At 36.7% G+C, this 7,952-nt stretch overlaps 1 protein-coding gene and 1 pseudogene across 3 annotated transcripts in view; both read right to left on the bottom strand.

Moving 5' to 3' along the window:
* The window catches only part of Arms (Ankyrin repeat-rich membrane spanning), a 761,760-nt gene that overhangs the window by 296,843 nt on the left and 456,965 nt on the right, over positions 1 to 7,952 (bottom strand). The window lies entirely within an intron of this gene.
* LOC136839028 (NADH-ubiquinone oxidoreductase chain 5-like) overlaps positions 5,618 to 7,952 on the bottom strand; it is a 59,946-nt pseudogene continuing 57,611 nt past the window's right edge.

Below are 7,952 nucleotides of genomic sequence, written 5' to 3'. Positions count from 1 at the left end.
GAACACCTTACTTTTCCTAAGAGTAAAACCCAGTAGGACGGACAAATAATGCCTTTTCATAGACTAGGCCCGAGGAAAAAAGGAAAAGGAAGGAAGAAATGCCGGGCTTTTCCAAGAAGGAAGCGACAAACTTGCGTCTTAAAAGAAGAAAAATTAGTATCAGGAAAAAACACAAGCAGGAAGAGTGTGTTCCACAGCTTGCCAACAGAAGGAAAGTCATCGGACCTTGTTCGAGTTAACGGATCCATTTCTGTTCTGCTGCTTCTGTAAGTCAGGGGAAACAAAAATATTAGTTTCCAACTCACAACAGGTCAGTGAAAGTAAAAGAAAAATGTACTAAAATCACAAATACCACAGAGATCGCTCACTGCTTACAAAAAGTCTCTACCTTGATATCAAGTTGCCAGGGATCCCAGTTTTGGTAAAATTCCAAGGCATTTGTACATTGTTTGCATACTTTTGTTAACCATAAAGTAGAAAAGGCTCTTTCCAGGCCATTTGAAAAGGGAACAATATGCTTAACCAAATTGACCCTTCTGGACAGTCATCAGAGGAGATACCGTTCCTTCATGTAAAAGTAACGCCGGTGTCATATGGTCTCTGTGCACATGCTGCATGGTAAGCAGCCAGACACACTTGGTGGTAAGAGGAATGCGGGTGGCTAACCCTGGCAGAAGAATCCTTTAAAAGAATCCCCGAAAAGAAATTGAGATATGGAAGTAGGACAAGAGCAACTCCAAGAATCTCGGATACAGCCGTTCGGTCGGTTGGTAACAATTCTCGAACGGGGACTTACGCTTGAATGACAGATGGGAATGACAGATAAGACCCGGGTGGGACACCAACAACACTATTGGGTTCGCCCTATAAAAATACATAGGAGATAATGGACGTGGTATAGGGCATCTCAGAAGACAATGTAAAACCTACTAAGATGGCTGCGATAATTTTAGGCAATAAACCCACAAAACGATAACAACGGGATAAATGTCGCTGAGTATGTGATCATCTGACCTAGCAACAGGATCGCTAAAATTAGCAATCCCAGCATTTCGCGTGAATAAACACCTGTTGCCAAGCGGACAAAAAAGGGTTATCTGCAGTACCGTAAAGGACCCTACTTTGGGAAACAGAGAGATCTCTCTCTAAGGCAGTAAAAGTCGAGAGCCCTTCCTATATGTACCATTTACAAGATAAGAAGGGTAAGGATGCATAGTGGACTAGAAAAAAGCAAGTATAGTTAAAATAATGGAGTTTTTGGATATTAGTGTCATACACATCTGTAACATAAAAACAGATAAAAATATCAAATACATAAAAAAAAGTTGATAAGCTCACAAATCTGGGTGGAGAACCTAGGCGACCCTCTTATACCTTTGAACTTCTGCTGATACTTTAAGACATTTATTTTTTAAGCTTAAATAAAATACAACTAAAAAAGATTTCTGAAGATAAAAATCATAGCAGCATCTTTTCACATTTTTGTCCCGTTTCTCGTTAATACGAATATTCTCATATGAAGTATCAATTGCTTTTGTCTTTTGGAAGGATGGTACCAGGAAATCGCATTTACTGTACAATTCAGGTAAACATACGTTCATTATTTCGCAAACTTTACATCATACCCTTCTTATTAACATCAATGAAGTTCTAGGATAATCGACAGCTTTTATATCATACACCTTTAGCGATGGTTTATTCTTTATCATGCACATGATCTACTTTCTTTTTATTGTATTTCGTTGCGCAAAACTTGTTTTTTCTATTTATTTCTTAAAATTTTGTTTTAGCAGACCCGGTGATGGTTGACCCGAAATCCGTACACATGGAATAAGGATATTTTTGCACTAGTATTGGCTTTCATCATCTTTACAAGGGTCCGTTTCCGAAGGGTAAAACCAGATGTATATATATATATATATATATATATATATATATATATATATATATATATATATATATATATATATATATATATATATATATATATATATATATATATATATATATATATATATATATATATATATATATATATATATATATATATATATATGTATGTATGTATTTATACACACACACACATATATTATATATATATATATATATATATATATATATATATATATATATATATATATATATATATATATATATACATACATATACAGTATATATGAAGTCGTCAAAACAATACCAGTAAAAATAACATGTGAAATGCTACTTTTCGGCTTTCATCATCCAAATGGGAGACGATGGTGGGTACTTTCCCTCAACCCAATTATCAAATCCTTTTAAGCAGCATTATATTTGAGTCTGTAATCCAATCAGAGATAATGTTTTTTCATATATTTATATTCTATACGGAAATCCTTATCTGACGGATCTGTTGGTAACTAAAATCGTGGCTCCTGTTTCTTCTATAGGAAAGAAAAACTTCTAGAGATTTCATTCGACTCACACCAACGTTTTGCCAGTCAAGTTAAAAGCAGTTTTAGGAGATAAGGGCACCGTAGTCGTCGGGTGCCAGTGGACATCCGTAAGTCCATTAAAAGGCACTAGCAACCACAAAGTATATGGAAAATCATTTTTGTTCTTAAAATATGAATATTTTGATCTTTGAGGAGTGGTTTCCATGTGGTTTATAACATTAATAAACTTCTTTCTTTTCAAAGCTGTTCATAATTGCTTCTGAAGGTCATGAATCGTATTTATGATAAGTAGAAAATTGTCTGGAATGATCATACGGGAACTGCGATCAAACTTGGTAAACAAAACAAACACATGATATTAATATTTAGATATTTATTGAAATCTGTATGAAAGCATTTCCGAAAAATAGTTATAATAGTCGAAATAAAGGGTATATATTTGAAATCTGTTCTAATCTTCACTACCGTAAAGATTCAAATGGGGGATAAACAATGCAAGACCTGAAATACGCTCTAGCCTCTACGGGACCACAATAAGAAAAAATAAAATAAGCTCTTTTATTCTGATTCGTTCAGCCGTGAAAACTTGAATAGCATCGAATATGAGAGGATGCAATTAAATGCAAAACATGGCGGTTTATCCTTGTGTTCTTGTTCTAAACAGTTTACTGTTGTTTTCATGACCCTGCAATCAGATCACGAGAATAATCGAAGCAGAGAGAGAGAGAGAGAGAGAGAGAGAGAGAGAGAGAGAGAGAGAGAGAGAGAGAGAGAGAGAGAGATTGTAAATGATGTCAGCTAAATCGTAATCACAGTTTTGATTTTATATTATTTTGCAGATAATCAAAGACGTCATAGAGCAAACACCTTCCCCAAAAAAGAAGTGATAAGGAATATAAAATGCAAATGAAGGAAGCACACAGCAAAGCTGGTCATGTAACACCACGCCCTCACACTCTCAATGTCTGCCAAAAACGCTGATGTGGCCGACTCATTACAAAAGTCCCAACCACAAAAAGGAGCAGGCAAAGAGTCCCACGCTGGTGATTAACAGCCCATAACAAAGTATTATTTTTAAGCACGCGTACGTACACGAATATACATTTACTTACACACACAGGCATATGTGCACAAATCGATCCTAGTGCCTGTTTCCGATAATCATGCATCAAATATTGGCAAGAAACTAATGATAATAGGTAATTAAATTAGGCCAACAATGAAAATATCATTTTCTATTCAATTATTCATTCAGCTCTTATGTTAAGGAGGGTCGCTGGAGTTGATGCTGCATGTTAATTCGCCAACAAGGAAAACTTCCGGGAGTTCAAAAACTATGCAAAATTTAACAACAACGCTCGAGTTTTATTAGATTCAGCCACTCCTTTTAAGAAGCTACGGTTTTCAGCATTTTTTAAGGTCAAATTGTTCTTCCTGATTCAATGTATTTTCGTTGTGAAAACTGAAACACGGTGTTTCGACTCAGTCTACCAAGAGTTTTTCTGTTCAGATTAACATTTTTCTTTGGATTTCGTTATTCTGTAGTGAAATTAAACAGACGATGTTTTGCCACTTTTCTTTTTCTTGATTCAAAGTATTCCTTATGTGAAGATTAACAGCCGATGCTTTGACCTGAATTCTTTGTACATCTAATTTGCACGGTCACTTTCTTTTGATTTGCTGCATTTTTAGAGTGTAAACTACCAGATAAGGTTTTGAGAGAGAGAGAGAGAGAGAGAGAGAGAGAGAGAGAGAGAGAGAGAGAGAGAGAGAGCTGGCCCCATTTCCGCAAATTTGCAACGAATTGTCCGGTTATTCTGAGCAAGCCGAACCATTCCCCCCGCCCTCAACACACACGGCAATTTTTCAGCACAAACTTGACATCACTTCAGCACTGATATACTAGAGAATAGCATCAAAGTAAGCAATCAGACGAGGTTGTCTTTTTACAGAGTCAATTCACATTTTATACATTCTCTAACGTCCGTTGTAAACAATAAAAGACGACAATGATGATGACGAGAAGGAGGAAGAGAAGGATGAATCCTAACACTTCACATAACAACTGCAGTATCAGTCTTAGACAAAAAGACTCCTATGTGACGTTATCTGTTGGATTAATCATCCAAATCATCTTCAACGACGACAAAAATCAGTGTCGGAATTTCGCGTTAGAATGGCCTCTAGATAGCTCCCCTTCATGATATCACCAACACCAAACCTCCCTCGAGAAAGAGAGAGAGAGAAAAAAAATTGTTTTCCCTCATTGACATCACCGACACCAAAGTTCTCTGAACCAAAAAAATGGAGTATAGAAAAACCTTGAGTGACTAAAATCAAGCCGTGAACGATAAACAGTAAATAAGTACAAAAAACGAGGTAGCCTTTTGTAAGAGAGAAACAGATCACGTACGTCATTTTTCCAGTGGATACACTTCACAACTTGGGAGTTTTCAAGTGACCGCCATTTTAAAGTTGCAGGGATGGCTGCCCTTTCAGTTTCCAGAATAAGTGCTCAAGAGTTCGTTGTTTGTATAAAATATCACTAAAAAACAATCTCCTGAAGAAATATTTTGTTACCAGTCTTTGATTACAGTCAATTGTAACAAGTCGCATTGAACTTTCACTAAGCACTTTCAACTATGAATTAAATATATTTAATAATACGCCGCTTGAAATAGCAACTTTATCAAAGCTACTAAGGATATCCTTTTATCATTTATCCAATTTATCCAATAAAGCATCATTTATCCAATAAAGCAAGGGTTCCCAAACTGGGTACATGTACCCCCAGGGGTACATTTGCACGTTTCAGGGGATACATTTGGTCTGAAGAAAATAATTACTCAGATTGCACTTTTCTCAATTTCCTCGTGTTGATTAGCACAACTTTTATTTAAATTTATTGGGAGTAAGGTAATACCATTTGTTTTTTACTATTATAAACTTCACACGGCTGTATCTGCAGTGTAGATTTGTAGGACTACCTGTACCAATCCAGAAATGACAGGTACAGGACGTTCTTTTTTTAATATTAAGCTTAATTTTTAGTGCTAGGGGTACATGGGAACCTATAAAAAAGCCCAAGGGGTACCGAGGAACAAAATGTTTGGGAACCTCTGTTTTATTGGATAATTAAAGAAACAGAGACCTAAGCAATCCAAACAACATACTTCAATTTCTCTCTATCCTTGCCCAAGGCTGTTGAGTAAATTTCGACATTCTAGATCCATTTCATCTCTTACAATAACTGTTTCAGAAAACAATTCCTTTATGCAGAACTTTTCTCCCGGAATCTAGAAAGACGATGGGTTGAAAAAAAGAAGTTAACAAATAAAGTATATCAGTATACAAATATGCATATAAAATTCAAGTCCTGATAGATTATCATCTCGCCACTCAAAATGACCGTCAGAAAATAAATCCCTTTGTTTTACATAGAACAAAGAACACCCGAGGCATGTCATGGAACGCCTTGTTTCTGGAAGACTTGTGAACGTGATAGAGGACAAAAACAAAATTTTAGAGTCATGGTAGGGGATTCTCGCACGAGTAAAACGTTCAACAAACAAACAAAAAGTGAAAATGGATAAGACCCTTTGCGCTGCATTCAAATAAAGGTAAATGCGTCACTAATTTCTTAAGTATATTTCAGACAGAAGAAACGTTAAATACAGAGGTAACCGAGGCACAAATGTGAATATAAAACGACTTTAATCAAAATTACATTAAGTTATTAAAATAAGTGATTCCCAACTCAAAGAAAAAATTCTAAGATTACATTTCAGATAAATAACGGACATTTTCCAAGGTCTGCTGTTCACAATGAAGACTAGACAGTCATTAATCCCTTTTAGGAGGGGGAAAAACAGGAGGAAAAAAAGGGTGTTACTCGTACCTCAACGGTAAACCGAGAGGTAGCCGCTAGCTTACCCTCCCACGCTACTCTGGACAACCCCTTAAGAAGGCTAACTGTACCTCAGTCTTAATTACCATGGAGGACGACCCTCCCTTCAACGTATTTCGATGTCTTGATCCATGAGGATGTCGGGGGAAAATCATTTCTATTAACAGAAATAATATGAACAGCTTCACGTCAACTCGACCAACTTCTTCTTGGCCTTCTGCCAACTCCCCTGCTCCCCACCCCCTTTCATTCTCCAATCAGCGCATTACAGGTTCAATGCAGAAAACTGCTCCTCACGAAGAGATGTCACGAGAGGCGCAAATTGCCTCCATTCATTTCAGGGCAGGGTAAGGAAAACTGAGCTCTATGGAATTCCGCTACCAATGTTCGAAACGGTCGAAAGAACAGCGTCCGACCATTCACGTTTGTCCATACCGACCGCACCCTTCGAAGAAAGAGACTTCCGAGGCTTAGAAGGACACTCCGACGCCTCCCGCGTGAGCTATCAAAAGGTCGTTACATCAAAAACACGTCAGGAAGAGAAACAGAGCAAAATCCAGCTGGCATTCACACAGACCTCTTAATATATATAGTCCATTTTTATTGTAAAGATTTTGTCTGAAATGTTTCCTTTGATCTCTTACGCTTTTCTTTTTCATCTCTAACGCATTTCCCACAATATCTTCCTGTGGTTCATTTAATTTCTTAAAGTGTTCCAACATGAAAATATAATTTTCTTTCCTCTGAGCGTGAATACCTTTCCTGTGTTTTCATTTTCAGACAATGATAACGCAACACCGCTATATCTGGAGAAATCACACGACTTACACAAGAAGCAGAACAAAAGTTCTGAAAAGTTGTCGCTAGAAACTGAGTACGACGAGTTTTAAAGATCTGATAACTAATCAAATACTGCTTGAGTGAATGTCACTTAATCTAAAGTCAGTCTACAACGAAGAGGAAAATTTACGCAATGTTTTCTCTCTCTCTCTCTCTCTCTCTCTCTCTCTCTCTCTCTCTCTCTCTCTCTCTCTCTCTCTCTCGAAGTAATAGATGTAATCTTTATCAGATCAACAGACGCAATATTTTCCCTCATATTTTCCCTCATAATTACATACAGTATATATATATATATATATATATATATATATATATATATATATATATATATGTGTGTGTGTGTGTGTGTGTGTGTGTGTGTGTGTTGGGGGGGGGTGCGTGTGTGATTAAAGATACCAACACAGCCAGGAAACAATTTTCCTCTTCCGAACACCAGCAGTAATAATTACCGTGAATAAATCTAACAGATACAAAAAAAGGGACAAGTCATTGCATCAGTCGTTTTCCAACCAGAGAAGAACTAGGTGTTAATATAACAAGAGATACAAGACAGGTCTTTTGTCTCTCAAGTGTTGCCTCCGTAGCCAGCTGTTTTTAACCTTCGTCAGCGCAAAACCCTGAGGGCAAAACATGATACAAAATTAGATGAATCTATTTTATGTAATACTTCCTGCTTATCGTCTATCAACTTTGTAGACGGCGTCAGTGTGCGCAAGCATAACCATGAGGAAATTTCCTTTATTAATTTCTTGCATGTGTAAACTGGTAACATG

Source organism: Macrobrachium rosenbergii, chromosome 5, assembly GCF_040412425.1.
Source record: "Macrobrachium rosenbergii isolate ZJJX-2024 chromosome 5, ASM4041242v1, whole genome shotgun sequence".
NCBI lineage: Eukaryota > Metazoa > Arthropoda > Malacostraca > Decapoda > Palaemonidae > Macrobrachium > Macrobrachium rosenbergii.
The sequence above is the reverse complement of the archived record's forward strand: the minus strand, read 5'-3'. Positions and strand labels throughout refer to the sequence as shown.